Below are 13,166 nucleotides of genomic sequence, written 5' to 3'. Positions count from 1 at the left end.
TTCAGACTTTTTTCTCTTAGAGAATGTACAGGATACAGTACAAATATCAGCTCAATGCCAGTATGAACCACAACATTCTCCAGAAAGAGCTTCAATTTCTTTTCCCACCACTTGGTCTCTGAACTTAGAAAGCCAGGTTTTTAGGGATTTTTATCAATTCCTTCCTGCATCATCTTCCCTTCTGCTTCTGATGAGATTTGCAACTAGACTCCTCAGTGATGGGTAAATTGCTTCTGCACTGTGCTGCATTGACAAGAGCAAGGCTTCAGCAGTGAATAGTTACTGTGCAGTGGAGGCAAAAGTAGAACCAGAGGTGTTTTTTGCATTGGTGGCAGAGGTATGAGCTCACACATTTTTACCATGAACTAAGTACAGGCTGTGTTCACATAATCAGATGTTGCATAACAACTCTCAGTCACACAGCACTGTACCTCAGCCCTACAGCCTAAGTCTCAAAACAAGCAACCTGCTGAGTAGCCTTAAGATGTTCCATATGGCAGAAAAATCCCCAATATATAACTGTCCATGTACTAAGCTATCTGTTCTGCTCCCCAGGCTGTTTCCATACACCCAGAGCTGTTCCTAGGCAGGTCATATTAGTCCCATTAAAGCTTGGTGTTTAAGAGAGCTTGCTACACCCCACTTAGGGTGAAAAAATACTCCTGATGGCCTTGAATCCATGCCCTAAATCTTTCCATGTCTTGCTTCAACCTGAAATTAGCTTGAATAGGCCTTTGGTGCTCTAGCTTGCATGAATGATAAAATCATAGAATGGTTTGGGTTGGGAGGGACCTAAAAGATCATCTAGTCCCAACCCACCAGCTGTGGGCAGGGACCCCTTCCACCAGGTTGCTCAAAGCACTATCCAACCTTACCTTAAAGGGATCTGAAAAATGCTGTGGGCAACAGGTTCCAGTGCCTGAACACTGCCATTGTAAAGAATTTCTTTCTAATATCCAACCTAAATCTACCCTCTTGTAGTTTGAAGCCATTCTCCCTTGTCCTATCACCACACCCTGTGACAAGTCCCTCTCCAGTTCCCTGGTAGCCCCTTCAGGCTGCAATAATGTCTCCCTGGAGCCTTCACTTTTCCAGACTGAACAATCCCAATTCTCCCAGCCTTTCCACATAGGAGGGGTGCTCCATCACCCTAATCATCTTTCAGGCCTTCCTCTGTACCTGCTCCAACAAATCTATGTCCTTCTTGCGCTGAAAACTCCAGAGCTGGATGTAGAACTACAGGTGGGGTCTCAAAAACACCACACAAGGAAACTTATGAATGCAAAGGAAAGGTTTCCACAGAAGGTACCAAAATTCCATAGAGAAATGTGTTCATTTTAATTTCAGATATTAAAAAGAAGACCCTTCCTTATTTGTCTGCTTTCATACAGAGACCCCCCTAGGACAGAATTTTAAACAGCTTAATTCCCCAAATTTAAACCCACAATTAATGCTTTCCAAGAGGTTTCAAGAAATGGTAGCTAACTTTATTTGGCTCCAAATGTAACAATCTACGAAAAACAGTTTTTAAGACACCCGTTACTGCAAATTCAGGATCTTTTAATTTGGTTCAGATGGAGGCACTCAGAATTAATACATACTTTTGAAGATGATGGTACATATTGCACAAGAGCAGATGTGTCAAGGGGGCCTATGTAATACATTTCTCAACTGTCGGCAAGAGGATGTTAATGATGTGATTGTCAGCAACTACATTGTTTTAATGTAGCTGCTCAGGGATTTTTACCTGTAACGTGGTAGGCACACCATTATAATGTTAAGCAAGAAAAATGCTTGAAATAACATTAACAGTAACAATAATAGTGTCACTTTAGGTATCTTTATTCCAAATGTTAGAAAAAAATAAGATCTTTTCTAGATCACACACATAAAAGATCTAGAATGGTTCATAACACAAATCAGCGCAAGATAAAATTGAGGTCAAATGTGCGAGGAAGAAATAGCGTGCACAGAAACTTGCAAACTATTTCCTCGTTTCCAGACTTGAAAATGGCAGAGAAGAACATGTGGCAATTACAGAACCACTTTTATTGCTTTAAAGCAACACAGTTTAATTGGCTTGATATAAACATAGGAGCATATCTCAACTATGAGCAAAGCAGTACACTCAATCATGTTACTTTTAATGGAAATAGTCTTGAAAATAGATTGCGTAAGGAACATTTGTCATAATGGCTGGTCTAGCAAATCATGCAAGCACAACTAGATAAATAAGGTAATGTGTCCTGCCACTTGTAACTTAATCCTCCAGTATATTTCATTAGAAGGATCTTAATTTTCATCTGAATGTCTCCGCCTTAATGAGAATGAGACTAGAGTTTGGCTGGAGCCCAGATCAATTTCATGCAATAACAACAGTAACCATCCCAAACTTTGCCTTTCCAGTAATTGAACTATATAATATGCTAAAAAAAAAGAAGGGGAAACGCACAAACAAGTGAACAACATAATCTCTATCCTAAACTACATTTTGAAACCTTCATTTCAGGAATCTGGAAAACACAATCAGTGGAGAAATACAGCTTTTGAGGCAGTGGCTGTTTCAGATACAAAACGTTGGAAGAGATTAGTGAAATAGCTTTTGCATTTTTCATGCTGATTCCACTGGAGATGTGCTGAAAGCCATAAAGATATGCTTCTTTCTCCAACTCATTTATTTCACATATACAATAATTTGCGGTCAATAAATCTAGGACGGATTTGCATGGTGAGGCATTGGTGTGGCAAACAGAATGGATAATAACTTTATCCATAATGTGGTTGCGGTATTTTTATAATCAGTTTCGTAATGTGATATTACTGGAGAGTATCATCAACCAGTATTCAATATGAAACAAAGTTTTCCAAAGCAACACATGCTATGTACTAATTCATGTCATCAGAGATCCATCTTCTGCTCAGTGAGACTCATCTTGTGTGCACATGGCTTTCATGGAGATGACAGCACAGGGAAATTTACTTTAACAATTCTATAGCTGGGCAGTACAGATGGATCATTTTACCATAGCAGGACATCTTACCAAGAAGAAAATTACTCCTTAACAGGCCAGAGTTCTCTTGATTCTGCAAGATAAAACTGATGGAAGAGTAGAAACTTCTGAGATATTTAATGAGAAATAACAAGTTCAAAATAACAATAGCAGGAGAAACTATTAAAAAAGTATTAGTTTACTCCTTTCATGTGTTCATTTGTGTGTTCATTTGGATCTTCAGTGTCTTACAAAAAGCAGAATATTTAAATGAAGGAAGAAATTTCCTTAGAAATATCTTACAGAGGAAAACATCGAAATCCAATCCTTTAATCAAACTAGAGTTTAATATTTGTTAAAAATAATTTACAGTTCAAATCTTGGTATAATTGCTTACTTACACATGAAAGTTTGAGATTCTAGAAATCTTGGCCCTGCATCTAGCTGAGTTAGTCAGTAGGCTTAAGTTGTAAGCAGTCTTCAGTTTTCAAGTGCTATCAGCTATCAAAAAGACAAGGTTTAGTTTATGCAGCATCTGATAACCTGCTTCCCTAGATACCAATTTTTCCCAGAGGTCCTTTCTTGAAGTTTCAAGTGTGCTAGAGAAGAAAACTTGGCTCTCCCTGATTCTGGATTGTGCTGTCTGTCCTACTCTTTACAAAATTTCAACACACATAGGCACAGATCCAGCAAACCATGTGCATAATTTGAAACCCATGAATAACTACAGTTAAAGCTGCCAAAGATGGTAGGATGAACAGAGAAACCACTGAATTTCAGAGCAAAAATACAGGATGAAACTGTATCCTCAAACATAAGACTGCAAACTTTAGAAGGGTACTCACTCAGCACTTGTCAAGAAGGATGTTGCTTTTCAAGTTATTCACACAAATCACTATGGTATCTGAAATTCATTGAACAATTCATGAGAAATATATTTGCATTTGATTTTCCTTTCCTTAAGCTTCTGTTTGTTGCAAATTTTAACTCCTGTGGGAGACTGGACTGAACTGTATATGTAATGTTTTTGTCTTCAACAGAATCATTAGACCTTTATCACCAAGCATTGGGCAGAAAGTGGAAATATTTTTAAAGGTCAAATCATAAAACTGTGAAGTCTGCAGGAATTTATCTCTAGGGAGTTATAGCAAGTGTACCACTCCCTTATATGAAAACTTAATTGATGTCACTTGGTTGAAATTATTATCTCTTGAGACAAAATTTGATATGACGTTATGTAAGATATCAGAGTAAAAGGCATTTTTTGGATCAGATTTTAAGCCCAGCTTGTGGAATCACAATTGGTCATTGTAAAAATGATTATTATATCACAACCAAGAGGATTATGATGTCAGGTGGGGAATAAGTGCAGAAGCAGATAAATTCTTAGGAAACAAAAGTGATTTTGTTTTAAAACACTATCTTCAGAAAAAAAAAATACCAGAAGAAAAGAAGTAGAGGGAAATAAACTGAACAGAAGAGTGCTTATTTCCAAATAGGATATTTCATAAGTTTTCCATAAGGTGACAGCTGCTTTTTCAAGCACCACATTCTGCTCTCCGTTACATCAGTGTGAATCCAGAGGAACTGCATTTGAATTGTTTTGCTGGGGACTGACATCAGGGTAACTGACAGTAAAATTTGGCTTTAATACATTTTCTCAGAAATAGGACGCATTTATTCCCTTCAAAATACAGAAGGAAGAATTACCACACATCATATGATGTCATGTATCATTCAACACTTTGGAAGAAAAATGGGAAGCAAGATTCATTTGAAGTACGGAGTGCTGGTTTTGTCCTGTTGTCCTTTCAAATTTCACAATTTATTGTGAAAGCCCCTATTGCTGAAGCACAAAATAGACCTTTTGGGCACAAGGCAGCTCTCCTAAGAGTCATGTCTGGCACCACAATAAAACCTTTAAGGACACTAATTCTAGGCACACTGTTCCCTGTTAGCCACATCACAGAAGCAGTTTCAAGGCTCTTGATCAGCAGCTAAAAGGGTGAGTTTAGAACAAAATTGTCATTGGCAAACATAAGTCTGTTGTGGAACATTGCTGCAAATGGGTAAAGACTGAGGTTTTGCACACATCGCATTTTGCAGTTTCATGTAAAGTAACCTTCCTGGGGTGACAGTGTTTTCTTTAACTTTATCCTGTGGTGGAGGGGGAGAGGAGCAGAGTGAGGTTTCAGTCATTAAAAGCAAATGACAAGTAGCTTCAGAGCCTACGAACTCACACACCAACCTGCTGCCTTCATTTGTATTCAACAGATGCCTCAATTTTTTTCCCCCTCACTGCCTAGTCTGTGCTGATCAGTATAAACAATGGAATTTTTGTCTTTATGAACATATTTTTGTTCTGTTTCACTTGAAGGTAGAGACAAACATTATAAAAAAAAGAAAATATAGAAGAAAAGCAATCTTCATAGACACATTTATAATTTAAAAAATTGATAGGTAAAACTTTAAGAAAGAATTAAGATATTTAAGAATTTGGCTGAGAGATTCATGAAATGGTTACATGATGTTATAAGATTTAAACAAAAAAAAACAACAGCAAAAAAGAAAACCTGAGAGATTAATATTTGAGATATTGTAAAATGCCAGGGGAAATGAAAATGGCTTATTATGCTAATAATGTTCTACTACTAATATGGAACATGTTTTGTCTTTATGTGTGTATATATATAGATACATATATCATATATATATATATATTACATATATACATAGTGTGCCTATATAAGTCCAGCTTTTTCCCATTACTATTTTGGTATAATATATGATATCTTTTAATTAAACTACTTTGCATGAACAGAGAATCTGGCTTAGTAGTATAGAATTTTTCTCCTTCCTAGTCTGATCACAAGTCACAAGTCACTAAGGCGTTGCTAAGTAGGTAATTCTGGTCCAGAATTCAGAATTTCCAGTGTTTTAGGAAATATTTACAGGCAGTTCCAGCATCTTTGTTTTTCCTTCTCCTCAGTTAAAGGGAAGAGGGCAGGCTCTGAGAGAGAAGAAGGTGTTACCAGTGTCAGCAGAGCTCCATTACCATACCGTCTCCAGCAAGGTGTCAGGCTGGCCAGGTGCAGCACTCCTCCCCACATCTGGCCATATGTTCTCCTTCCTTTGCCACTTTTACACCTCTACCACCTTGGTTAGTCCCCACTGACAGGGTGAGATGCTCCAGGGAGCTCTGAACAGCTTCTTATCCTGCCTGAAGAGAAAAGAGGGAAGGGGGACTGCAATTGTTCAGACTTGGGTTTGACTACATCTTCTCCAAGACTACAATGGTGTAAAAATCATCATTGTAGAGTCAGGGATGTTTGTTTTAATACCTGATGCTCTTTGTAGTTATTCTCTCTGCGTGCACATACAATTATCACAGTACCAAAGTATTTCTAGAATTTCTGAGAAACAGAAACCACGCTGGGTTTTCAGCAATTTTCCTAGAAAATTGTTCTAATGGTAAATGTATGTGCATGTGTCCAACCTACATTTGGATTTCCACAAACAAGATTTATGTGACTGACTGGTTCAGCTCCATCCTAACTTTGTTTTGGATTTCAACACTTCCAAAGAGGAGAGAGAAGGAATCTCTCTTTCCAATGTCTATATTCACCTGCCTAAAATATCATGAAATCTAATGTCAGAAAAGCTAATAGAAAAACAATGTAGTGTAAAGATTTTCTGAAATAGTTACAAATGCAATCTAGAGGAGGGATAAAGTTCCCCTCCCCTGCTGAAATCCCTCTTCACTGGGGACTCAGAGAGGGAAAGAGAGAGTTAGTTAATGCTTTCTTAGAGCTTGTTTTTCTTTGAATTCCCCTCTCTCCTCCTAGCACACATTTGTACATATTGCTGACTCTAAAAGCATTCCCAGAGGTCAAATTATTGAAAGCTCAACCAAGTTTTCCTAAGCTATCACAGTTTACTTACCATTCCCAATTTCCACAGGTTATCAGAGCAGTGATTAAATACCTATCAGTTTTTGGAATCAGAAGCCATAAACTGACTCTTTAGCCCCTATGTTTGTGTGATATTGTTTGATCTTCCAAAGACAATTTGCACCCACAGGCTCTGTGCAAGAGAATCTGACTTGCAGTTTTTCTACGAAAAAAAGCATCCTCATTAAAAAGTTTTCCAGTCTAGAAAATCAAATAGGAAATATATATGAAGACGGAAGTTGGTGGTTACATTTTTGTTGGGTTTGAATCTTTGTCATATACTAATGAACCAGTCAGCACAAGACGAAAAAAAATAGAAGAAAGGTCCAGAAAAGAATGATGATCTTAGCAGATGCTGCACACGGTTGCAGTTTGTGGTTTGCTGCATTTCACCTGGACCATTTAAAAACCTGTGATGAATGGGTGGCACAAAAGATAGTGTTGTGTCTTTCAAGCCTTTGACAGTTGGCACTAAATGTAACTAAGCAAAATTACACAGGGCCAAAAGGTTGGCCATTATGGATTCCAGATACAATAGAATGAGGATTTTCTGTACATGGAGTGATAAGGAGGGACTTTTAGGGTTGACAGGAATGACTTGCATACTATGACAAATGAAGAGGGAAGGATGTGGCTGTTGGTATGGTACACAAGAAATGCAGGATCAATTTCTTGTCATGTCAACGTCTCAGTGTGTGGCCTTGAGGAAATCCCTCAGGATCAGACCTTGAAAGGTACACAGGGGCCCAAAGATGCAAATCAGAACTGAAGACAACTTTCAAAGAGAAGAGAAAAATCCTGACCTTATTTATGTCTTATTTTTCTGATCATAGTAGTTTGTTGGGTTTTGTGTAGGAAAATATTTTTTGTATTGTAAGTTGTTCCAATTTGGAAAGAAAAGTGGGTGATAAAAGCCGAAACTGGATTTGAAGGCCAAAGTAGCTGAATGTGTAATGCATTTGTGTGTAATACACCTTGCAAGTTGTAGCCACTAGTAGAGAAAAGGAGAGAACTGGTTTCCAATCTGACTTTTCAGAGATCCACCAACCATTAAATCTGTTGGGATAGAGAAACAAATGATTCTGCAGCTGGTCATTTGGGAGGAGACCTTCCGGCTTGACTAGACTTCCCCCACAAGCTGCAGTTTCTTTGGTTTTTCCCTTCCCTTTTCCCTTCCCCTTGATTTTTCTCGAATTGGCTTTTTTTCTGATGAATTAGAACATCAAATATTTCTTTGCATTTCCCTCATCTCCTGTAAAAAAAACATATGTCCAGTATTTCCTCAGCGAAGGCCCAACAGCCAATAAACATAAGCAATTAGAGGGACAGAAGTCTCTGTGCTTGGAAGTTAAAAGACTTGGGCGTTTTGTTCAATTTGCATGAGTACCCTGGAGTTAATCCATTGAAAACAGCAGCTACTGACCCATATCAGGAATTGGGGAAAATAAACTTTTTGTAACTCTTATTGAAGTCTGGCACTGAGCTGTTAAGGTGGGTTTCTTACCATGGCTCTGGATATCGCAGGTGCTGTACATCTGTGTCTGAGATGAACATCAGGCAACAGAGGCCAAGGGAATAGAAAAGATTTGTTTAGGTTTGAAGAGCAATCTGAAAATGTTGCTGCTCAGACAGGCATATAACCTGTCTGCAGAACAGGATGCAAAGAAAATTTTTGAAGAATTTAATGAGGTGTTTAATAGACCTGAATGCATTGTGAATAAAACACATCATACTGATACAGATCCCGTTATGCTGCCAAAAGTACTAGCATCACACAGAGTACAGTCTCATTAGTCCTGAGAAATGAAGGAAAAGTTGATTGTGACAACATGGTAGGATGCAGTGTTATTGAGAGAATGCAGACACTGACTGGTGTGGTTAGCAACCCAATCACATCCAATAACACGAAATGTTACGGATTTATGTAGATTGAGGAGATTTGAATAAGGCTACCAAATGCAATACAGCCCAAGGGAAAGCTGGGAAAAGACCTGTCTAGACTTCCAAATGTAAGAATATTTCCAGATCTAAATGTAAGCCTGTGATTTTGGCAACTCCAAGTTTCACAAAATTTTAAACTCTACACCTGCACATCTCTTTTTGCCGATGCATTTTTCAATAACTTTGCTCTGTGATTTCTTCAGAACTCAAAAAGTGCCACTCAACAGAATTTTAAGTCCCCTAAAAAACAGGTGGAAACAGATACTTATACCCACTCAAGCTAATGTGATAATCATCAACACTGTAAAAATAATAGCTGATATCCAGTTTAGCAGGTCTGGCTATCAGAAGCATTTTTCTTCCCTGTATAGGCCTTTTATAGGTTTCCTTCTTTTTGTTTTTTTTCTTCCATGAGAGAAAGAGAACAACTGTGTCAGCATTAAGCTTCATGTCAAATAGATTCCAGGTTTAGATTCCTGTCTTACACAGGCAAAGGACTTGAACTTCAGAAGTAGAACTTCATTACATGTTTCCTGCAGGAGAGAGGCCAACATCCAAAGTTCCTCTGCATTGTTGTTTTTACACAGCACCACTTGATTATTCTTTTCACTCCATCAGCAGGTGCATGCACTGAAACTGTGCGAAAAACAACCCCTTTCATGTGCCCAAAAGGATAATTTCTAAACATTCTTGTTCACCATGTTTCTAGTATGTTCCCACAATAAGTTTGTAGCATCCCACATGAGAGAGTGGCAGCCTGTGACATAAGGGTAAAATGTGGTAGATGATGTCTGGATATCCTTACAGGAGATTTTGCTTCTGAAGTCATGAGGTTGTGACACTGCATTCTGAGTCTTTCACACATCAAAAAAAAAATGCACTTAAGATTGTTTTCTAGACTAAGACTCCTTTTGGACCAATAATGATTCAGTTATTTGAAAGCACTTTCAGAGAATCATTATATGTACAGCTGGAGAATTTCAAAGGGACCCTTTGCGGAACTGTAAACATTCTGCTTATCAAGCAATTCACCTGCTCTAGACAAAAATAGCAGGGAGTGTATCTGAGAAGATTTCACATTTCCTGCATGAGTGTGATCTCTAAGGAGGTTTTTAGCAATCAGATGCAGAATGAAAAGTTTTGATTTTTTTCTCTGATTTTAGCCAGAAATTGCACACTCAACCCAAGAAATCTCTGTCTCAAAGATTACTGGATTAGTACCAAGTGTCAAAACCGGATCCTGGTAATTCCTGTGTACTTTTGAGAAGGACCTGATCACATCCATATAAACAAGTAATGACTCATCCAAAATACAGGAAACAATCCTGAAAACAGAAGTACGTTTCTAAAGCACACTAATGACTTTCTTAGAGCAGTTAAGCTTTCAAGAGCTTCTAAGCATAAAAAATCACAGCAAGCAGCAAGGTTTTGAAGTAATCATGAGTCAAGTAACACTATTTCTGAGTAATGAGAAGCACAAACGATGCCAAATTGTAAGTGATTGTTAGAGTAATTCTGCATGGATGGTCAGCAGTAAAAGCCCAAAACCGTCCAAGTATAACTTTTTGTGAGATCTATCAATGTGAAGTTGCTGCACATATTGGAAGGTGGCATAAAAAAACCTCCAAATCATAATGCAACACAGCGTGAGAGCAGAAATGTTAAACAGAGCTCACAAGGCCCTATCTGGGGTTTAAACATAAAACACTATATAGAATGTCTTATAAATACCATTACAGAAAATAAAATCTGCAACAAATATGGGAAAACATGCAGAAGAACTGTTATTCCTTTTGAACTTGCTTCCCAATAATAGAAAAATTCATTAAGCTAATAAGGGTGGTCTTCATTTCCTCAGGGGCTAAGGGTATTATCTGAAGAACTGAGAAAGTTTGGATTTTACTTTTTTGCCTCTCTCTAAATTCAGCAGCGAGATCTCTTTAAAAAGACCAAAGAAAAAAGGTGAATAGATTGTTATTTGAGAGTGAGTTGTTGCCCACCCTAAATTCCCAGAGTTGACGTTTCTGGCACTGGCTGTGAGAGCGTTGGCCAAGTCATTCCTTCCAAGCAGAGCCCAGTTTTGCCTTGGCAGAAGCACCATATGGCAATGGGTGCCTGTGAGATATAAAGCCTCCTCAAGCACCACTGAAGTGCTGCCATTGCCCCTGTCCTTATAAGGGGGTATAGCATATGCTCTCCTGACTAGCTGATTAGCACTACTTAGAGCTAAATAGCAGAAGGATCAGGGTTTACCCTTCTCTGTGTCTTTGGACTGTCATATCCTACAGAGGAAGGCAAAAAGTGAGTGGTCTCTCACGTGAAGGATGTAAAAAGTCTCTGTCATCCCTCCTTAAATAATGCTGTATTATATTTCTCACATGCAATCTTGGATAAGCAAGTGTTCATTGTATCCAATCCATATGTTTTCTAGGAAAAATATATATTGACTAGAAGCATGGTTTGTTTATTTGATTGATGTAAAATAGTCTGGAGTGTTACACTTTCATTCTACATGAGAAAGATAGGTTTTTAGCTTTGTGTTATCTTCTTATAAGAAAAAAAAGAAGTAGCTGTGCCTTCTTTATGCAACTAGAAGTAAATTGAGTGTAACAACATCATTGTAAAATGATGTGCTTTATAAAGTCCTGAATATGGTGCATCTTTTGTGTTTTGTTTCTAATTGTTTGCTCAATACAAAAGGATAATTCATTAGGCCAATTCTCCAAATAATCTCAAAGTGACATGAATTTCTTTGCAGAGTGAATGTCTGTAGCAAGTAATCCATGGAAAACAGACAGGCGTCTCTTGTCATTTTGGAGCTCTAATCCACTGCCTGGAGCATGAAAATGCTCAGGATAACAAGTGTGGGAATGACCAAAATCAACATTATTTTTTTATTTTCTTTTCTTAACAATGCTGCTGATCAATAGAATTGCTGAATCTGGCAGATACAATGCCACAGGATTAATGAATTAAGCTCAGGAAGCAGAAGAATTTGTTAAAAAGGAGAGGGAAAAAGCCCCTTCTTTTCCACTGGTGTGTGAATATCAAGCAATGAAAGCAGCAATGACAGAATTTTAGCCCTTGTTTTACTATAGTACCAAGCCTTGTTCTGCACAAGCCTTTACATTTTAATTAGAACTATACTGACACCCGCTTTTTCAACTATGAACTTCACTTCTAAACTGGAAACTCTTTCCTAAATACTGGTTTAGCAGCTAGGTCTGAACACAGAAGAGAGATGCTGTGTTTGTGTAATTCAGTGTGTAGTGTGGTCACCATCAGTGGGACTGGATAACTGATTTTTAAACCACAGTAAATAGTGGTAAAAGGAAGGAAGAGACTCCCACTGAAATGCCATTGACTCTGTCACCATAAAGCACTCCCATGCTCTGGAAAACCATACAATGAAATACAGAGGGGTCATCACACTTGGATGATGCCAATGTTTTACAAAGGTCGATTGCCAGTGTTTCTGTCAATACTGCATCAGGAATCTAACACAGGGTACATATCTGTGTAAGACATTACATTCCTAAATACACATTGCATTGATATTCAGTACAGCATGGAGATTTTAATAAACCACTACTGACTAGAAGGGAGTTTGTTCAGATATGTGGGAGGGGAGAGCTTGAGTTTGCTTATATGTTTGTATATACACCTCCTTAAAGACCTCTGGGGATTTTGTGTGTCCTTCTGCCTAAACAAACAAACAAAAAAATCTTTATCTAGTTTAATTGCACAAAAAGATATTACAATAATCACACAATCCTAGAGATTGCGAGGTTTGGAACATTTTCAACTTGTAAGAACAGTTTAGAGAATACTCCTGTGTAATTTATGAGCCCCTATAGACCTGTCCATGTCTTGAGCTGATTGTTGAAGTGGGCTTTACTAGGAATTTCTTTCCTTGAATCGGAGTAGCGCTGGAGGTGGGGAGGGAGGGAGGTTAGAGCAACCTTCCCTAACAAGGCTTTAAAAGCTTCAGTGGTAAAGTTCTGCTGATGGGAGATTTTGTTACTTGTTTTTAACTGGGAACAACCCGAAGAGGATTGCGCTATGGGCAGGAGCTGTTATTTAAGTGGGTGGCAACGTCGTGGGCTGTGTTGTGCTGTTGTTGTTTTTAAAGTGGGACGTGCACCTTTTGATCAGAACTGCAAAACGGCTTAAAAAAACCCCAAAACCCCGAACAAACAACCAACCAACCAAACCCCAAATAACCCAAACCAAGCAAAACCCAAACCGAACAACCTGGACAATGACATGAAACAGCTGGTGAAAT

General features: G+C 38.2%; 1 protein-coding gene across 2 annotated transcripts in view; it reads left to right on the top strand.

Moving 5' to 3' along the window:
- SEMA3A (semaphorin 3A) overlaps nt 1-13,166 on the top strand; it is a 236,677-nt gene that overhangs the window by 56,835 nt on the left and 166,676 nt on the right. The window lies entirely within an intron of this gene.

The sequence above is a fragment of the Zonotrichia leucophrys genome, chromosome 1A (genome assembly GCF_028769735.1).
Source record: "Zonotrichia leucophrys gambelii isolate GWCS_2022_RI chromosome 1A, RI_Zleu_2.0, whole genome shotgun sequence".
Classification (NCBI taxonomy): Eukaryota; Metazoa; Chordata; class Aves; order Passeriformes; family Passerellidae; genus Zonotrichia; species Zonotrichia leucophrys.
The sequence above is the reverse complement of the archived record's forward strand: the minus strand, read 5'-3'. Positions and strand labels throughout refer to the sequence as shown.